This window comes from Protopterus annectens, chromosome 13.part0, assembly GCF_019279795.1.
Source record: "Protopterus annectens isolate FY-2018-M chromosome 13.part0, PAN1.0, whole genome shotgun sequence".
In the NCBI taxonomy this organism is placed as follows: Eukaryota; Metazoa; Chordata; order Ceratodontiformes; family Protopteridae; genus Protopterus; species Protopterus annectens.
In genome coordinates this window covers 92,968,179-92,988,672 of record NC_056747.1, presented here as the reverse complement: position 1 = coordinate 92,988,672, position 20,494 = coordinate 92,968,179, and the positions used below count along the sequence as shown (strand labels likewise).

Here is a 20,494-nt window from a genome sequence, read left to right as displayed (position 1 = left end):
GACCTCACCCCTACACCCCTACTACAACTACATCTTGGATTAGGGGGAATACTTTGAGTCACCACAGTTTCATGGTTATTTCATATTACCATATTTAAACTTGTAGCTGTGCATCAGAGAATCACAGATGCAACAGACACCTTGATGCTCTGCCAGGCAAAGTATGCCTCCAGCTAAGTAACAAGTCAGAAGGAGAGGGTGCTACACCATCTTAGAAGTAGGAAGAACATGTGACTGAACAGGAAGTGAATCCACAAAAGATGGAGAAACTCAGAGCAGCAACCACACAAGGAAGTTGCAGGAACGTGAAGAAGATGGCAAATAAGCTCAGAGATCCAAGAGAGATGGCTGAATAAATAGGTACACATACGAGACCCAAATAGAAGGAAAGTTCAGACCAGAACAAGATAAAAGAGAGAATGCAAGCACTTAAAGATTGGAACAGAGTAGATGGCAGTAAATCAGATGAAGAAAATTATCAGCAACAGTTAGAGAGCAGTAAGTAGACTTGACTGGTTTGGGAAGCAGTCAGCAAGGGAAGATGAGTAACGTGAAAGGGATGAAGAGGCGTCCACTATGATACAAAGAAATGGAAAGAGTTCAGCTCAGAATAAATCAAGGTGGAATAAGAATATGGTGACAACAAAAACTAAACTTGCCTACATATGACTGAAGCATTGTCTTTCGACTCACGGTTTACCACAAATTAAATACCAAAAATGGTGTCTCAAAAAAAAAAGCAAAAAACTTCTGTTGCAGGAAGAAACCCTCATGCACACACAACACCCTGAATTATGTATACCAACTCCATCATCAAACCATAGTGAAGAAAAAGGCAAAAACCTCCAAATGTGGTCCACCAGCAAACACACGATATAGTGAAACAGGCCACAACATTCATTTTTCAGACAAAATACATCAGCAAACTACAGGTAAGCCCAAAAAGTAAACTGGTTAGAATACAGAAAGGAGAAAATAAACATTTTAGTTGAAAAGAGCAGAGTAAAATAAACAATTTAGTTGAAGAAGAGCAAAGTAAAGGCAGAAATAGATAAGCAGTGAGAATGCAAGAAGGTATGGTGATTTTAAATGGAACTATGAAAGACGGGATAAGAATGTAGACAATGAAAAACAAAACTTAGCGTGCTCTGTAAAATATAACAAAAGTGTCAGAAAACTAAAGGAGCAGACACTACCTGGGAGTGAAGATCAAATCCATAGGCTGAGCACAATTTAAGAGCATAAAGGAATAGAAAGAACAAAAGAATTGTTAGGCTGTAATACTGACCAACAAGGAAGAACATATGATTAATGGAAAGAAAGAGAAAAAGTTTCAAGAAAGGGGTAAAGAATAGAAGGTAAGGACTGGTGAGAAGCAAAGAATGTGAGAAATGGTAAAAGTAGAAACAGAACAGAGGCATTAACAAGTAATGACACTAATACAAACGTAAAAGCAAGTAAAATGAGAAAAAAAATAAAAAAACACAGAAGAGATGGACTTGTCAGGGTGATGAAATTGCAGATACAGCCAAGCTTTCCTAGAGCAGCAAGAAAAATATTAGGACAGACAAGCAATGTGATTAGAAAAATGTCTGGCAGTGCAAACTCTGAGCTGTTAATGAGCTGTTTCCTTTAATCAAGAGTAAAGAGCTTAATTCCTTCTACCTCCATTTGCCTACTACCAGACTCTGAGCAAATAATTTAACCTCAATGTGCTCCCAGGTTGCTCTAAAACAGACACTTGCATCCAGTGGGCTCACCTGGTTAACAAATGAATTAAAAAAGAAAGAATAGAAATGGGGAAGAAGGGTTCCTATCACGTAGTCGAACTTTTACAAGTTCGAACCCCATATGGTCGAGACCATATGTTCGAATTTGTAAAAGTTCACGGTGTGAATGGAAATCTCCATAAGCGGAGGTTTCCATTCACTTCAATGTGGTGCAATCTCCAAGTTGGTATATTTAAGTAGTGGTGGGGGGGTGCCCCCCTGAATACAACAATTTATTTTTTGTCCTTTGTATTTTTATTTTTTTATCGGTAGTCAAAGTTCTGTAACTTCGAACGTAAGGGTTTCATCATTAGGTGTTCGGAGTTAGGGAACTTCGACTATCTGATATAGACCCAAGGAAGAATACCCACACCTGCATTAGGGAAGGATATATAACATTGTGCATTAACATTGAACTCAGTCACACAGGTACTGGACAGTCAGACAGAATAAACCTTAAAAGAAGATGGACAATGGAACTCTGACTAAAAAAGCAAAACGTCTAGCAAAAAGAGGTATTGCTAGTGTCTGAATGATGATTTTATTACAAAAGTTCAATGCGCAAAGTGAAGTTCTTGCCTGGCAGAATGACAGAGTAGAATGTATTGAAGTTCAAGGGAGGGGATCCACACATGTAATAAAACATTCAAGCTTACAGATTTTCAGAAAATAAATAATTCTAAAATTATGAAAAGGCTATTTTTTATTAATTTATTTTTATTTATTTTACATTTGTTGACCGGGAGTGTCCGGCTGAGCTATTGCCCTTTTTCAGCGGAGGCCCGGGGAGAAAAGCTCCAAAGATATACAATGCAATAAAAATATCAATACAGATACATTTCAATAAAAATAGCAACAGAGAATTTTGGTAGTTAAAATATGTAAGGTACATACATATATATTGTTGACAGATAAAACAGTACTATAAAGAAAAAGGAGACTGTTAAAAAAGTGGAATAAGTTGTATGTTTTGGTTTAAAAAGAGAGTTGAGTAAATATAAGGTATTGTATACAGAGTAGCAGAAACTTAAAAGGTTGCATAAGAATTTCACGGAGCAGAGTATAGAAGAAGCTTCTGAGACTGCCTAGGAAGCATAGGATGAAGTAGTTAATGGTAAGTTTTACTAAGTTAGTTTGACTGTACTATAAAAGGTAGGTAATAGTCAAGGAGGGTGAGTACAATGGCAGGACCAGTGTTTTTTAAAGTGGTCTTTGGTTGCTAGCTTAAATTGTTTGGGGTGAGTCAGGGACCTTATTTCTAGTGGGAGTTTGTTCCATGCAATAGAGGGATGGTAGCTATATAAGTTGCACCCTGTGTTGGATTTGGGTTTATGGATTTTTAGTAGGTCTTGGACTGAGGTTTGGAGAAGTCTGGTAGGGGGAGTAGAGGTGAGAGAAAATAAGACTTAGGCAGAAATCAGGCTGATATAGGATGGAGTGTATGATTTGGAGTTGAGATTGTAGGAACAGGTGAGGTAGTTCGGGCCAGTTCAGGTATTTTAGGGAGAGACAGTTGTGAGATTTATATGTTTGTTTAGCTGAAAATCTAGCTATTTTGTGGTAGATTGATTCTAATTTGGTAAGTAGGGAGAACTTCATATTTGTGAGTATTTGGGAACAACAGGTTAAGCATGGTAGAAAGTAGGCATGGGTAAGAGAAATCCTAGCTTCAATAGTTAGGAATTCGTTGTTCCTGTACAGTAGTCCTAGCTTTTGGTGTGTTTTTTTGATACAATTGCTAATGTGAAGATCAAAGTTTAGTTGGTCGTCAATGGTAACACCAAGGAGTTTTGTGCTAGTTTCGACTTCTATAGAAGTATTGGTGAGGACCTTATGGAGAAGGAAAGTTTAATGTGGTTTGCAGATTTAGGTAGAAAGAGTAGTAATTTTGTTTTCTTAGGGTTGAGGATGAGCTGATTATTAGTGAGCCATGTCTCTACTGAGTTGAAAGATGTCTGGGTATTTGTTAGCAGTTCTAAGGGGGAATTAGCAATAGTTATGACTGTAGAGTCATCTGCGTATTGGACAATGTTAGAGGACAAGAGGAGTGGAGTGAGTTGGCAAAATAAGAGTAGTGGTCCAAGAATGGAACCTTGGGGAACAGCAGTTCTTACTGAGAGATGGGTAGATAGTGCTGAGTCCCATCATACTGACTGTACCCTATCAGGGAGATGGTTAGAGAAGCACCCTATCAGAGAGATGGTTAGAGAAGCACCCTATCAGAGAGATGGTTAGAGAAGCACCCTATCAGAGAGATGGTTAGAGAAGCACCCTATCAGGGAGATGGTTAGAGAACCATGCAACTGTATCACGGGAGAAGTTTAGGCCTACAAGTTTACTAAGTAGCAGTGTGTGTGAGACAGTGTCAAAAGCCTTAGAAAGGTCAAGGAATAGACAAGATATGAGTTTGTGATCATCTTTAGCCAGGGCTAAGGTATTGAGAAATGACAGTAGTGCTGTGGTTGTACTATGCTTGGGAAAGAAGCCATGCTGTGTTGGAGTGAGAAGTTTTTCTTGTAAGAGATAATGCATAACTTGTTTGTGTATACATTTCCCAAGGATTTTGGGGAGAGGATAGCGATAGGTCTGAAATTAGATATTTCTGTGGAGTTACCTCCTTTATGAGTAGGAAGAGTGTAAAACTGTTTCCAGATAGAAAGAACCTTAGACTCACAGATGGAGCGATTGATTAGTATAGAAACAGGCATAGCAAGGGAGTGTGCAGCAATCCGGAGAAAGTAAGATGGAATATTGGCTGCTGATACAGAGCATGGTTTGAGCTTTGAGAGTAGAGTTCTGATACAGTCATTGGAGACAGGTTTGAGAGAGAAGGAGTTTACTGAGATAGTGGTTGAGGGGTGTATAGGGAGGTTTGAAGTGTTATTGTTTGAGAGGTTAGGGTTAAATAGTTTGAAAATGGATTTGATAAAGTAGGTGTTGAAGGATTTGGCAGTTTCTTCAGGTGACTTGTTAGGACATGGGTTTGGTGAAGTTGGGTTACCTGGATGTAGTATTTGGTTTACAGCATTCCAGAATTTTTATGGATCAGATTTTAAAGTTTGTGGGGGTTATAATAAAATATGTTTTTTTCTTTGTTGATAAGTTTTTTGTCTGATTTCTAAGTTATTTATACTTTAGGAGGTCAGCTGGAAGTTGGTTTGTACCCATGTTTTCTATGCCTTATCTCTGGATTTCATAAGGGTATGGGTGGTTTTATTTAGCCAGGGTGAAATGTTTGCCTTTAATCAAACTTTTCTCAGTGGGGCTAGAGAATTTAAAATATTTAATAAAGTTGAGTTGAAGGTATTTACTGCTTTTCTGAGTGGGAGCTGAGTAAGGAAATTCCAGTTAATTCTAGAGAGGAGGGTTTTAAAAGTGTCTGAGTTAAAGGTTGAAAGTTTGCAGCAGGTGATAAGCCGCTGTGGTTTGGTAAGGTGGGTGATGTATCATAGCATTTTTATAGGTGAGTGGCTGCTCAGAGCATCAGGTAGAGTTTCAGGGTTATGGTATTTGCTGGGGTTAGAAACAAGTATCCAATCTATCAAGGATCTTGAAGAATGAGAGTTAATAGTATGGGTAGGTTTGGAGATTAGTTGTGTAAATCCATGGAGGTTTATGTGTTGATGAGGGTTTGGATTATTAAGGTTATGCCATTTAATGTTTATGTCCCCAAGAAGGATAGTTTCATTAGGGAAATTTAGGGACAGTATATTTTCCATTAAGGGGATGTTGTTCCCTGGTGGAATGTATATATCTACTACTATGATGGTAGTACAGTCATTGGGTTTGAGGTTTGCTATTAGTATTTCAGCAGGTGTAAAGGAGGGAATTGGTTCTTTAGGAAGGGAGAGAGTGAGGTAGTTAGAGTAAACTAAAGCAACACCGCCACCTTTTTTCTTTAAGAGATCTTGGCAAAGTATATTATAACCTGGAGGAAGAATGTCTTTATCTTGGTTTTGAGGTTTAAGCCAAGTTTCTGTGACAGAGATAATGCCTGGGGTATGAAGAGATACCCAAGCATGAAACTGGGTTAGCTTGTTGAGTAGAATAGAAGGATATTTTCTTTTTTGGTATGGATGGTCGATTAGAATTGGGGGTGATATTTTGTGGGGTGTTAGGAATACTGGTAGGACCAGCGTTCGGGTGCATATCACCTGACAAAAGCAAAGACCTTGGGAAGTCATAAGCTTTCATTTTTTGTGTGTAGTTGTGAAAGTATTTTTGTTTTATACTTAGATGCACTATGGTTGAAAGGAGGAGTTTTTATTTTAGGGAGTAGTATATTCACTGGAAGGATAGATGCAGAGATGAGTATGGGTAGCTGAGGGTAAGAAAAGCAGCTTTTGTAAGGGTAAGTGGGGGCTTTATGTATAGGAGTTAAGAGTGTACGAGGTGATGTTATGTTGTGTAGGAGGAGCAGCGCAGGTCGAAGTATGACAGGAATGATTGTCTGGCATGTTTGAAGAGGAGAAGAGGGCTTTAATAGGGCGAGTTGGTTGAGAGTTTGGGGAGGAGTTGTAAGGTAGGGAGAGAATGTGCAGTGGGTGTTAGTTTCTGCAATAGGAAGGGGAGGAGTTTGATGGTTGGGAGGGACCTGTGGTTAGGTATAAAGGAAATGATATGGGGGGTGGGAGAGGAGCGAAATGAGCCTGAGCACAGCGAGGCTACACCTGTGACAAAGTACAAAAAAAAAAACAATTAGGCAGTACAATCCACTGTCTGGGGAAGATAAACAGACAGATTTAAGGCTAATTAGACAAAGTTAGATTCTAAACAAAAAAGGTCTTTTCTTTTCTGTTTTTACTTTTCTTTAAAAATGGGGGGCTGCACTGAGAAGTAGGAAAATAATGTAGTTATGCCAGGGGTTTTAGAAAGGGACATGCAGTAAGCTAGGAGTCAATAGAGTACTATTTAAAAAGGAATGGAATATAGTATATGCGAGTACACAACTGGGGATTCCTATGAAGCAAGGGCAGAAAAGCTAAGTCAAAAGATGGTGCCTTTCTATATCAGGCTTTTCGATTCCTCTGTAATTAAGCAGGAGTGGGAGGGAGGTGTGCAGGTTCAAAGTGGGGGCGAGAGATAGACCCAAAGTAATACAAGGTTGAGCCAGAAAAACTGAACTAGGCCAGCTGCTAAAAAACAATCAGGGGAAGCCAACCTCAGTCAATTCCAGGTCAGTGTAGTGCAGTATCTTCCAAATAACTACAAATCTTGCACTACTAATCTAGTACAGTGTGGGGAAAAGGGCCACCACTTCTATAGGGAAAAACAATTGAAGTATGGGCTGCAGGTGCATAGGTAAACCTTTACCAAGAGAAAGAAAGTAGTTTTAAGTAATTAACCTGCCTTGTTTCTAAGTTGAATAACAACCTTTTAGCTGATGACCTGTGCTCAGAATGCACTCGCTGAGCCGACTTTTCTCAGTCTCTGTTAGCTACTATTTTGCTTCTTCCAAAAAAGTTGAAAAACACCACTATTTTCCAGACTTATTATACATAAACCAGCTTTAAACAAAAAGGATTTTTCAAAGGAAAATGTATCACATTCTCTTATTGGTAATCCTCTGCAAATTACACAGGGATAATATATTTTCTGTGTCTCTCTCTCAGTTTTCAAACAGTCTAAGCACCTTAGCTGTAGTGTGTTTCTCGGTGCAAGTTGCTTGGTTTTCTTTCAGACCCATACTAAATGTTGTCTAGTGCCATCTACTTGTCATTATATGCTTTCCTATTTTACTTTTTTTTTCCCCAAAACATTTTCGACATTTCAGATTTGTTAGATTAGATTTTCACAGCAGAATCATTTGCACTTGTTATTCTTTCTTCCTACTGTGTACCTAAATAATTACCCCCTTTGTTCTTTCTAACATTGCTTTCTGTAAATCTACATTTGTCTTTTTTGTTATCTTTGTAAACCTCTCATTTTCTTTCTCATATTCATCCTACACCCCTTTCCTGTCTTGTTGAACTGCTAAAATGCCATTTATTTTTGCATGGATTGTTTGACTTTATAATTTTCCTGCTAAACAACTCTGATTATGTTAGCCCTGCCTTGTTCTTCCTTCTTAGCCCCTTTCCCATAGCTGATTGCATCCTCCACTTTGTCTTTACCAGATTATCGCTATCTGCAGGCTGTTCAGTCTCTCTCTGTTTCTCTCCAGTCTCTCTTTTTGGTCTCAAGAAGTTCTCCTAGCTTACTATAGTCCAGCTGTGTATATTTTAGTTTTGTCTATCTACTGCTCCCTCGCCAATAGTGAGCCAGACTATGACATGGGCAATGACAGCCAGGGATGGTTTTTACATCAACATCTCTAACCCTTTTATTCTTGCAAAGTAGAGTCTAGTATTTTTCCCTTCTTTGTATCTTTCTCTGCTAGATGAATGAATACTTCTCTGTCTAGAATCTGCACTATATTAATCTTGGTCACCTGATTTGGATGCAGGAATGTTGTTTTCCTGTCCAAAGACTTTATCCATCCTTTTACCTGGTCATCATCCAAATGTTCAGTATCCAGGGCTTGGCACATTGTATCTAAGTATCAGTTCTCACCTGTTAACTCTTGACGGTCTACAAGATCCTGTTCTACCCTGCTTTACTTCTCTGTCCCAAGGTACCCCACTGTTTATGGTCTGCCTTATCCTTTCTGCCAGACTGAAAACTGCCATCCTGGGATTTTATAAGTTTGAGTTTATTGGAAGTAAAGGCTTGATTATCATATATGGTCATATATAGTGTATTTTGGTTTGGACCACCCTGTTCATGAAGATTGCACTCCTATGGCTTTTGATAAAATACTAGAACTGTCCATTAATATAGGAAAGGCAGAGCTGATCTTTTGACTTACGTTTACCTTATATTGGTCCAGCAGCTATTTGACTATAGAGTGGAATTATTTATTAATTAGAATGTGCACCTGGAACAATATTTTAAAAAGGAATTTATCTGGAATTTATGCCATCCCCTTATGTAGGCTTATACTTTTATACAAGAGAAGGGTTGGGTTGCCCACTAGGTTTAGATATAAATTATATTTAAAAAAATCATGATTTATTGATGTTTTTCCTTTGGAAATTAATCAGTTAGGATAATATTTAGTTTATACTAGGTTTATAAGATGAGTAAATATCTTAATGTACTTATGGCTACACTTTTTACTTAATGTGAAGAGAAACCACTGACAGGTTTAGTAATTGTGCAAAACAAAATCCTTATATATTGGAGCACAATGGTTTCATTGGACACCTTAGTGGCCTAACCACACTTTTTAATACAAATCAACAATACTGAGTTCTTTAGATGGTGGGATGCTGTCATTCCATACTTAAACAAGTAAAAATATATAAATGTCCAAGTTTTCAAAGTGTAAGCACTCTAAACTAAATACCAGATATTCCTGGAATGAAGCTATAGTTGTGCAGGAAGTTTACAGCACAATGAAGGGGAGTGTGGTATCTTGTGTATGTATTGCTATGTTGCATTCAGTTCTTTCAGTACTGCAAAACTAAAAGGTGTCATCAGAGATGGTATGCATTTAAGACATACACACTGGCCTGACGAGTGTATGATAACATTTTTTTCGCCTGTTCAATGGTGTCTTCATGTTGCTGTTTCTGTAGAGTCTATCAGGAAATAATGTTTTTGAACCATTCTGTCTAATGTCTAACCAGGATATAAAACTTCTGCTTTTGAATGTAACTTCTTTCAGGTGTGTAAATATTCATATATAAAGATATAGCTACATAGTATCTATGGCAGGTAGAACTGCTCACGGGACAGATGCGCTTAATCTTAATGTCACTAATGGAATGTAACTACTTGTCAGACAGTTGCATGCAGAGGTTTAAGACTTAAGACCCTGCAGCTATACTGAGTTTGATTCCCATATCCTCTATTTGTCTACTGTGTGACTTTGAAAATGCCACGTAATCAGACATTTCCTCTGGGTCAGTCTTGAAAAGGGACCGTGTGTCCATTGTGCTTATTTGACTTGGCCAACAAATGATTTTTTTTTCTTTCTAAATTTGCCATCAGGTTACCCCTGACAAGGGAACGTGTGCCCAGTGGGATTACATGATTACCAAATAATTTCCTTTTTCTCTAATGTAATTCAAAAGTGTAATATGCCTTTCTCTAGTACCTGGGTCATGTCTGAAAAATATCAGTAGCCCAAGTAAAGTAAAATAAAAATGTGAACTATCTTTGAATGCCAAAGCATCTAATTAAACCTCTTTAGTTATGTAAAATGAGATTTATATTTTTAGCACCTTCCAGAGATCATATATACTCAGTAGGCTGCCAGTGAAAAGGAAGGCAAACCTCTACAAAATATGTGTTAAACTAGAAGCCTGTCCTTCACTTGACAATCAGTTTCGTTTTATGAGTACTTCCAGCCTTTTGTATCCTTTCTGAGATGATGTCTTTTCTCCCACACTGCTAGACCTCTTACACATCATTTTTGGCAAAAGGGTTTCCTTCTCCCTCACCTGATGTGTATGGAATATGCTATCAAACAGGATCAGGGAAATACATTTCTAAATATTTTTTATTGAAATTTTATATACAAGGTGCAGGGTTTGATTCTCACATGGGGGAATTGGCCAGGCTTGGAATGGCCCACAAGGACAATTAGCCTGGTACTAATTTATGTGGGAGGTTTAGCATAATGCTTAAAGTGTTAAACTCAGAGATACAAGGTGCAGGGTTTGATTGTAACCTCTAGTTATTGGCTAGGCTTGTAGTAGTCTGCAGACTGATATTCTAATATTTACCTATGAGAAACAAACACATTAACACAGGATCAGGGAAATACTTTTTTAAATATTTTTATTGAAAATTTATATACAAGGTGCAGGGTTTGATTCTCACATGGGGTAATTGGTTAGGCTTAGAATGGCCCACAAGGACAGTTAGCCTGGTACTAATTTATGGGGAGGTTTAGCATAATGCTTAAAGAGTTAACCTCAGAGATACAAGGTGCAGGGATTGATTGTAACCTCTAGTTATTGGCTAGGCTTGTAGTAGTCTGCCGACTGATAGCCTAGTATTTACCTATGTACCTAAGAAAGACAAACACATTAACATAATACAACAAATAAATATTTACACATGTATCTGTATCAATTCTTGTTATAAAGAACATGGAAATCCTTTAACACAACAGAACTATCTAAAAAAACTCCACATGGTAATTTGCCCATGTCAGCATTAAGCTATGGCTGAAAACAGGCAGTGTGTCTAATAGTGCCACATGAAAATAGTGATGTGTTAAAATGAGACTTCTGCAAATAAACATGCAACCTTTTATTTCATTCTAATCTAAATGATTTCTGTTCCTTTACTAAATATCTAAGCCTGAATGCATTTCAGCAATGAACAATGTCCTTGTACTGTGTATAAATAAATAAATATTTGTCACTTGGACCAGTTCATGACAGATGCAAGAAGTCCTTGGACAGACAGATAGACAGACAGACAGAGACAGATAGATGGATGGATAGATAGAAAGACAGACATGAAAGATCTTCAGGTATCTGACACCAGGATTCCATATTTTTCTTTTCTAAAAAGAAATATTTGACAGTAGATTGTGCTCCCTAAGGTCTAACAAAATGACAAACACCCACACAACTTGATAGAAGAAACTGTAAATAATAACAGTATGAAGAAGTTATATCAAGTGAGAGAGATGAAAAATGATTAATTTGTCATAATGCGGCTCTGTTAGTTGAGATTTAGTGTCTTAAGGACACAGTTCAGAGTGCATGTCTGCAGCTGTAGTTCTCTTCCGTCTTATTTCTTACTTGAGACAGTACATAATGAAACAAAAATGTTCCTGTTACAGTCATTTGTCCAGTTGCTTTCTCCCTCCGTGATGCAGTAAAGCAGTCAGTATTAATCACAGCTGTTGTCATGGGAACAGAATGATGCTGCAGTACAGAACTATAAGTAATATGGAGGAAGCTATGAAGGCAGATAACTCAATGGAGCGCTAATGGAAAAGCAAAATGTATTCATGAAAATGTATACTGCATTTAGTACTATTAACAACCTATATATACCCCCTTACAGCATGCAAAGTGAGCTAGACCAAACTATTACATTTTAAACTATTGCAAAGGAGGTGTCAGGTATGTCTAATGTCACAGCTAAAGTCGTCAGAAAAGCCAAGCCTCATTCTGGGACTGTCACCAGGGACAGCTGTAAAGGGAACAATGTTGCTAATTTAGGGATACTTGAGATTCACAATACTTTACAACAAGCAGTGATTTATCCTTTGTGTTTTCTATCTACTGAGCATTAGAATAAGACACACTATGATTTTCATTCTCAGTGCAGAATGTGTTCTAGCTACTTCCCTGTTAAGGAGTACTTATAACAAAGAGACTGCTCTTTACAGAAGCGAGAGTGTTGATAGTACAGCATGTATTTTCATTATAACAGCATATCTAAAAACAAACTCTACAAGGCTAAATAGCATATAAGTCCTAGTTTCATAAAACACATGGCTTAAAGGATTTCTGAGCATGTTGTAGAATTCCTTCTTCACAGTCTAGCTGAAACCAGGGAATGAAAGTTTCCAATCCTTTTTCCCTTCTATGAATCTAAAAGTGTCATTGCTTCTATTCCAGTAAATGCCAGATTTAACAATGAGAACAACAGAAAGGGAAACGCAGTGAAGCAGACAGCTTACAATGGAAGGACGGACAGTTTGTCTGTGTCTGAATATAATCTTGCAGGGCTTGTTGGTTTACTTTGTATTTGCTGCCAATAACAGGTGCATTTCTACAAATATTCCAGGAGAGAATCAGACGGAGATGCAGATGGGATCAAAATCAGTCTGTCTGGCCATATGCTTTATAAGTCCTTTTCTGACTGCTTTAAATAGAACATTTTGTAATGCTATGTATTTTAAATAAATGACTTGCTTGTTGCCACTACTGAGTCAAAACAAAATAATTTAAAATGAAGTAAAATTAGAATGTATTTGCAAATTACATCAATCTCCAGAGTTAAGCAAATTATCGGTGTGTGTGAATGCTCGCAAGGTGTGTGTGTGTGTGTGTGTGTGTGTGTGTGTGTGTGTGTGTGTGTGTGTGTGTGTGTGCGTGAGAGAGAGAGAGAGAGAGACTGAAGACACGTACATGCACTGCTGAGAGGAAGACTCTTGTGTGGCACAGGTTCAAACCCCATCCTCCCAGCTACTGCCATTAACACTACAGCTAAGTTGATACTTCTGACTGTATAGAAAAAGGGCCCTAGATAGCATACATCTATGTTTTTTCACACAAATAAGTATCTAAACAAAGTACAGATTCCTTCCAAAACAAGCAGACATATTTAAACCAATAATGCATTTGCTAATGCTGAATGAACTGTATTAAGATTCACTGTGATTCCTTGACAATGTGGTGCTTGTATTAAAATATCTGACAAATACTTATTAATGCATACCTGGACACATGGAACTCTGCCCGCACGTCCTCCTACCTAAGCCATTTGGGCTTTCTATTGGTTATCCCACTTCTTGGCCCCTCCTACCATCCTAGCCATTCTTTTCCATAGCTAACTTCTACCCTGGACTGGGACAGCGCCATTTCCAATTCCCTACAGAGCGTCCCCAGGATCATTCCAAGTTCACCCAAAGAGTTTGAAACATCCCAAGTATGCCCAAGGAGTTTGTGTGCTTGCCATGTAAGGGGATTGTTTTTCTACAATTGATGTTTTCATGGTTCACTATTACTGGACTTATTCTTTATCACTACAATTGCAGTCTTCTTAACTACGCAGGAGTGTATTTTACTATTACATCCTAGCTACACTTCTGACCTGTGTGATAGCAAATGTGTTTTAAATGTGTAACTGAAAGTTAATCCCAGAAATGCTTGTGTTTCTCTACCCTGTACAATTGTCTTTTGCCACTTGAGTGTTGTACTTGCTTCATATGTGATCACAATTTTGATCGCAAGTTTGTTAGTGTATGTAGAGCATAGCGTCCTGCTCATTTTGATTTTCTGTAGCATATTGTAGATTATCGTTTGCCTGCTGTGTGTTATTAGCTACTAGCAACTGCATTTTGTCTGTCTACACTATAATTTCCCGAAGTGCTAAAAACATTGCCTGTGTCTCATTTACTCTTCTCTACAGTTAGAACGACCACAGTATGGTCACATGTAGCTAGACCGAGCGCTCTTAATTAGTACTGGGCCAGCTCGCTGTCTGCTCTTGAATCTCTCAGTCTGCTGAACAATTGTTAGGAGTACTGTAACAGAATTAGCCACTATGTGTATTTGCAGCTGATGCATTTTTGCTTTGTAAGACATTTTGTACCCTATTCTGCTATTATTTTATGAACAATGTACTGTTGCAGCTAAATATTGTAAATAAGGTTTTTCTAGGCCACTAGTAGTGTTAGTATGGTAGCAATGCACTTTATTAGGCCAACACCATCTTTACTGAACTGGCACATTGCAGCAACAGTGTTTAGCTGTGTACTATATCTAAACATAGCCTGTTTAGCACTAGTTTGGAAACGGTTAGTCCATTTTACATAAACAGCATTACGAAAATATTTTGTGTTCTATTTACTGCTTTTATCTCCATCCCTCATAATCTATTTTTTCATTTCTTACAGTTTCCCTATCTAAGACTGTTTTAATTATAATAAAGGGAACAGCGGCAAAACTGCAGTCATCTAGCAACCTCCATATCCCACCATCTGACCTGCAAGTGTAGGTGTCCCAAGGTATTTTTTATTTGGCTTTATGGTGTAATATGTGTAACTTCCCAGAAGTTTGTAACTAGTGGCATGCTCACTCACTCCTTGGATGCCTCCTGAGGTCTGAAACAACCTGTATTAGCTCTGCCACCTCCAAGGGGGCTAAAGGACAGTTTTCCCCACCCCAAAGAGCATTCACTATGCCACCTATTGTACCCTAACTACAGTGTGTCTAGAACACTTGATGCTTTGTCAGGGTAGTAAAGTTTAAATTATTTCCCAGGACAGTAAAGCCTAAATATATCCAATCCAACTCCCAGCCAGTATCTTACAACTAAACACTTGCTGGGTAGCTGATATACAAAACAGACAAACAGTGTTATTCTTTGTTGCTGAACCCCTGTTCTACCCTCACAAAGAACTCCCTCAATCACTAGCTCCATGTTAGCTTGGTTGATAGCAGCCTCATCATATAGTTCACCACCAACCTGAGGCAAGACGTATCCTGCTAGTTGTCCACTATTTAGATTGTTTTCTTAGGGCAAACTCTTCAGTGCTCAGCTCAACCCGCTCTATTAGCCTTTGCTCCACTCGGGCTCACTCTGCTCCCCTACCCTACCCCTATTCCCACCCACCCCATTTATAGCTATCTTGTCACACCCTGTCCCCTTTTCCACCTATCCACTCACACTAGTCCCACTCATCTGTCCCTCCCTTAACCCAGGTCCCCATAACACCCCCTCACCTCCACATACATCACCCAACTCTTCACTTACCCAGATAAACATCCACCCCTACCCCACATTTCCAAAAACATCCAACTCAGACCTACTACTTACCGATTTCAATCTTCATAGTATAGTCTACAAAACTAGTAAATTTCAAGCCACCTACAACCCTGACATAGCAGTTATAACCAAAACCTGGTTAAAGCCACATATCAAGGACAATGAGGTTACCCCACATGACTATAACATTATCAGACTAGACAGGTTACATAAAAGGGGTGGTGGTGTAGCTGTACTATTTAAGAATACCCTTAAATTGGAACAACTTCAGTGCTCCTCACCTGACATAGAATTTACTGAAATCCTAACCACTCATCTGGAAATAAATCCTTATAAAACAGTTAGCATCATAGCTGTCTATCTCCCTCCTGGTAACATCCTACCCAACATTGAAAGCCTCCTTTCATGGGCATCCCTTAATTTCAATCAAGAACCAATAACTCTCTGTAATTTCAACCTTGACTGGCAAACTTGTACTTCCAATAATGTACAAATAAATAAAGTCACCACCCAAGTTAATCCAAGTAATAACAAACGTATTGAGACTAAAATAAAAAAGTAAAGTTGTGTACACTTACCATAAATGTAGATGTTCGAGTGTATTCACTGTTGCAGTCATTACATTTGGGTTATCTGCTTGCAGTAGCCCTCAGTTGGCCTGATTAACAAAGTCTTGGGTCCTTCATCAGTTGCTGTAACTTCTTACATGATGTCAGGTCGTCAGAGGTATAAAACATGCAGCCAATGCCATTACATCAGTTTTTCTTGCCCCAGATGTCAGGTGCCCCCCTAATGGGAAGCAATTAAATCTGTAAATACAAGGATACACCTCCAACAAAAAAGCAAATACACCAAAAAGCTTTTGAGCATAGTAAGGGAAAGTAGAGGTATAGCCAAAAGAAGAAAGGGGGCTGGAGAGAGGGTAACCAAGACTGCAACAGTGAATACACTCGAACATCTACATTTATGGTAAGTGTACACAACTGTACTATGTTCTTTGTGTTTAACTGTTGCAGTCATTACATTTGGGTAGATTCGCAAAGCTAAGGTTGGGAGGAGGAATTTAAATAGAATTAGGACCAGCTATAAGTTCCTGCAAGACTGCAGTGGCAAAGCCAGTTCTGGGTTTAGAGAAAATTGGCAAATGATAATGCTTGGTGAAAGTATGTACAGAACTCCAGGTAGCAGCTTCTAGGATGTCCCTGGTAGGGACACCTCTGAGAAAGGCTGTAGATGTAGACACAGCCCTGGTTGAATGGGGTCTAATGCCCTGTGGGATAGGTTTTCCATGGTACTTATAGCAGAAATGAATGCAGTGGCCTATCCATTTTGAAATGGTTTGCTTTGAAATAGCTTCCCCCTCTGTCCCTGCTGCAAATGCCACCAGCAATTGTTCAGATTTCCCTTGAGGTTTAGTCCTGTCCAAGTAGAATCTAAGTTGTCTGTGCACATCTATGGAGTGCAGTATCCGTTCCCCTTTGTTTTGTGGGTTAGGAAAGAAGGTAGGAAAATGAATGGACTGATTAAGGGCCACACTGGATACCACCTTGGGCATGAAGGAGGGATTGGTTCTGAGGGACACCCTGTCCACATGAAAGATGATGAAAAGCTCCATTGCCATAAGGGCCTCTAATTCAGATACTCTTTTTGCTGACATGATTGCTAAAAGAAAAGCTGTTTTCCAAGAAAGGAATTTTAAATCTGCAGTAGTAGCTGGCTCGAAAGGAGGAAGAGTGAGTTGATCCAAGACAAAGTTAAGGTCCCAGGCTGGAGTTGGAGCTCTCCTGGGTGGCCTTAAATTTTTGGCCCCTCTGAGGAACTGCTTGAGCAGTGGGTGAGAGAAGTGGGGAGGCTCTGTGCTATAATGACCTGAAATGGCTGAGGCATAAAATTTGATAGAGGAAAAGGACAAGCCCATATGAAGCATCTCAGTCAAGTATTGTAGAATCTGAGGTAAATTGGGTGCTGCAGCACTCATCCCTTGAGATTGGTTCCAGGCACAGAATCTTTTCCATTCTGCAGCATAAGATTTTCCAGTACTAGACCTCCTTGCCTCTAAAATGATATCCATAACTGATTTACTGAGGGATAGTAAAGGAGAGATTAGGTAATTAGCCAGGCTGCTAGGTTCAGGGTTTGCAGCTGAGGGTGCAGAATCTGGTTCTCCTGCTGAGACAACAGGGAAGGAGTCTGCGGCAGGTGCCATGGGGCCAAGCATGGGGTACCAGTGTTGGTGTGGTCAGTCTGTTGCAATTAAAATCATCCTTGGCTTGTCCTGTTTGATCTTTAGTAGTACTTTGGAGAGCAGAAGCATTGGAGGAAAGGCATAAACTGATAGTTTTTTCTAGCTGAAGGACAGAGCATCCACTTTCCAAGCTAGCTTGTGGGGAATCCTTGTGCAAAATGTGTCCAATTGGTAGTTCTGGGGGGAGGCAACAGGTCTATATCTGGGCTCCCCCTTTGCTTGTCAACATGTTGGAAATACTTGGTTCCAGTTTCCACTCATGTGGGTCCATGAGGTTTCTGCTTAGTCCGTCTGACAGTGTATTTAGTTTTCCTGGCAGGAATTGAGCTTGTAGATTCACTTGGTAGCTCAAGGCTGTGTTTCACAATGCCATGGCTAGTCTGCAAAGGGGGTAAGAATGTGTACCCCCTGCTTGTTTATGTACCACATGACTGTGGTGTTGTCCGTCTTTACCATTAGTTGTCTTGAAAGAATGTGGTCCTTGAAGGCTGTCATAGCATTCTGTACAGCTAACATTTCTTTCTGAATTATGTGCAGGTCCATTTTCTCTGAATGCACTTCCCTGCCAGGTGAGCCCCCCATGCATAGGCTGATGCATCTGTTGTTAAGGTTTGGGTGGCAGGGAGTAGTGTGAATGGTAGTCCCTTGTTTTAGTGGCAGGCCTCTGCCCACCACAGGAACTCTAGGCATAAGCAAGGTATGATAGGAATCATTGCTTCTGGATCCTGAGAATGTTGACATCATAGGCTTTTTAGATACCATTGTAGTTTCCTCATATGCAATCTTACATATGGAATTAGAAGAACGCAGGAGGCCATGAACCCCAAGGCTTGCAGTATTTGCCTTGCAGATAGCTGGGTTTTTGTGGCCACTTGTTTGAAGTAGGTTGTCAAATGAATCTGTTTCTCTGGCATGAGGAAAGCTATCTGGAAAGTTGTATTCAAGCTTGCTCCCAGGAATATAATTTATTGACAGGGTGCCAGGTGTGATTTATTTTCATTTATGGTGTACCCCAGACAAGTCAGCACCCTTTGAACAAAAGCCAGATGATTCAAAAGTATGTTCTGGCTTTCTGCCTGAATTAGACAGTCATCTAGGTATGGGTCTATTTGAATATTTTTTTGCCTGCAAAAATGCAATGACTGGAGCTAGGCACTTTGTGAATGCCCTGGGCGCAGTAGATAAGCCAAAGGACAGTGCAGAAAACTGATAGTGCGTGAAGCATGCTTTGAAGCATAGGTATCTTCTGCAAGATTCCCTGATTGGGATGTGCAAGTATGCTTCTTTTAAGTCTAGTGTTGCCAACCAGGCATCTTTGCCTAGCATAGGAAGCAACTGTTGAAGAGTCAGCATTTTGATTTTTGGAATCACCAGAAAGGTGTTTAGAGTAGAAAGGTCCAGGATAGGATGCCATGTATTGCCTTTTCTGGGTACCGGGAAAAGTCTCAAATAGAAACCTTGTCCCTTTTCCTCCTCTGGTACCAACTGAATAGCCCCCATGCTTAAGAGGGAGAGTATTTGATTTCGGGCCTCTGATTTGGGGGTAGATCTGGCCACCTGCTTGGTGTTGGTAACGTGTGGAAGTGAAATCTGTATCCTTGGGACACTACATTTAAAATCCATTTGTCCTGGGTAATGAGTTGCCAGTTTTGGGCCTGCATACCAATCTTTCCGCCTAAAGGAGCATTCAGTTGGTAAGTGCTTGGAAGTTTTGAAAGCAAGTCATTGAGACTGTTTTCCATAGGTGGGAGTCTTACTACTCCCAGATTTGGATGCGGAAACCACCCACTGCTTAGTCTTGTGCGTCCCCTGGGACTGAAACCTGGGGTTTCTGTTGTGTCTGGGTTTGGATTGAGAAAACCTGGAAGGGGCTGGAAAGGACCAATTCATAGAGGGCCAATGCCTACTAAATCTTGGAGGCTGAATTTGTAAGAAATCCTTAACAGTTTGCATAGATTTAGCTTTATCTTCCATCTTTTTAAGAACTTCCTCAGCTTTGTTGCCAAGCAGGCGGTCCTGATTTAAGGGAGCATTCAACAGTTTAGCTTTAACATGATCAGGCAAAGAATGCTCAGAGAGGTGTGAATTAATGTCAGATAGGCAGGGGACCTATGCATGTAAAAGATGTATAGCATGCAACTATATCCACTCAGGATGTTGATTTATACATCCATTCATGGGTTTTAAGATAGATTTTAATTTCTATGCTGACTGTAGGACTAAAAATATTATATATTTTAGTTATTGTACAATATGTTATGGATTTTATATTGGAAAAACTAACCGCATGTTTAAAGACAGAATATTAGAACACTGCAGGGACATCCACAATGAAAAAGATACTATTGCTTTAGCACTACATGTAAAGAAAAAAGGTAACAGTCGTACATTTAAGTTTTTTGTCTTAGAAGTGATTTCTGAAAGGATTAGGGCTAGTGATTTAAAAAATACCACTGGAACAGCAGAACAAAGATGGATTTTGCTGTTTCAAACAGATAAGTTTCCAGGCTTGAACAATAAGATATATTTAAAACCATTTTTGAAAGCCAGAACACTACAACATTGAAATTAATTTCATGACCTGGGTGATATATTTTGTACATGTTTGCAGTTTTTTTTAAATATGTTGTGTTTTAAGCTGTTTGTATAAGTATTATATTTTTAAGAGATAATCAATTAATATTGATGGAGGTTATTTGATTTGTTGATTACTTGTTTAAAATCACTTGTGTTTCTATGAGTGTTGTCTGATGAAGCGGTTAGCTAGACCGTGAAAGTGCTTACGTTTTTTATCTTTTTTTATTTTAATAAACAGTTCCTTGCCATGTCTAATCCAGTTTTTATTTTAGTCTCTCTGTACTTCCAGTAACCCTACTAATTTCCTCACTCTCTACAATTTCACCCAGACCATAAACTGCCCCACACGTTTTGACAAACACTCCAACAGACAGTCTACATTAGACTGGATCCTAAC

At 39.1% G+C, this 20,494-nt stretch overlaps 1 protein-coding gene across 3 annotated transcripts in view; it reads right to left on the bottom strand.

The window, feature by feature from the left end:
- The window catches only part of YJEFN3 (YjeF N-terminal domain containing 3), a 1,463,772-nt gene that overhangs the window by 172,443 nt on the left and 1,270,835 nt on the right, over positions 1-20,494 (bottom strand). The window lies entirely within an intron of this gene.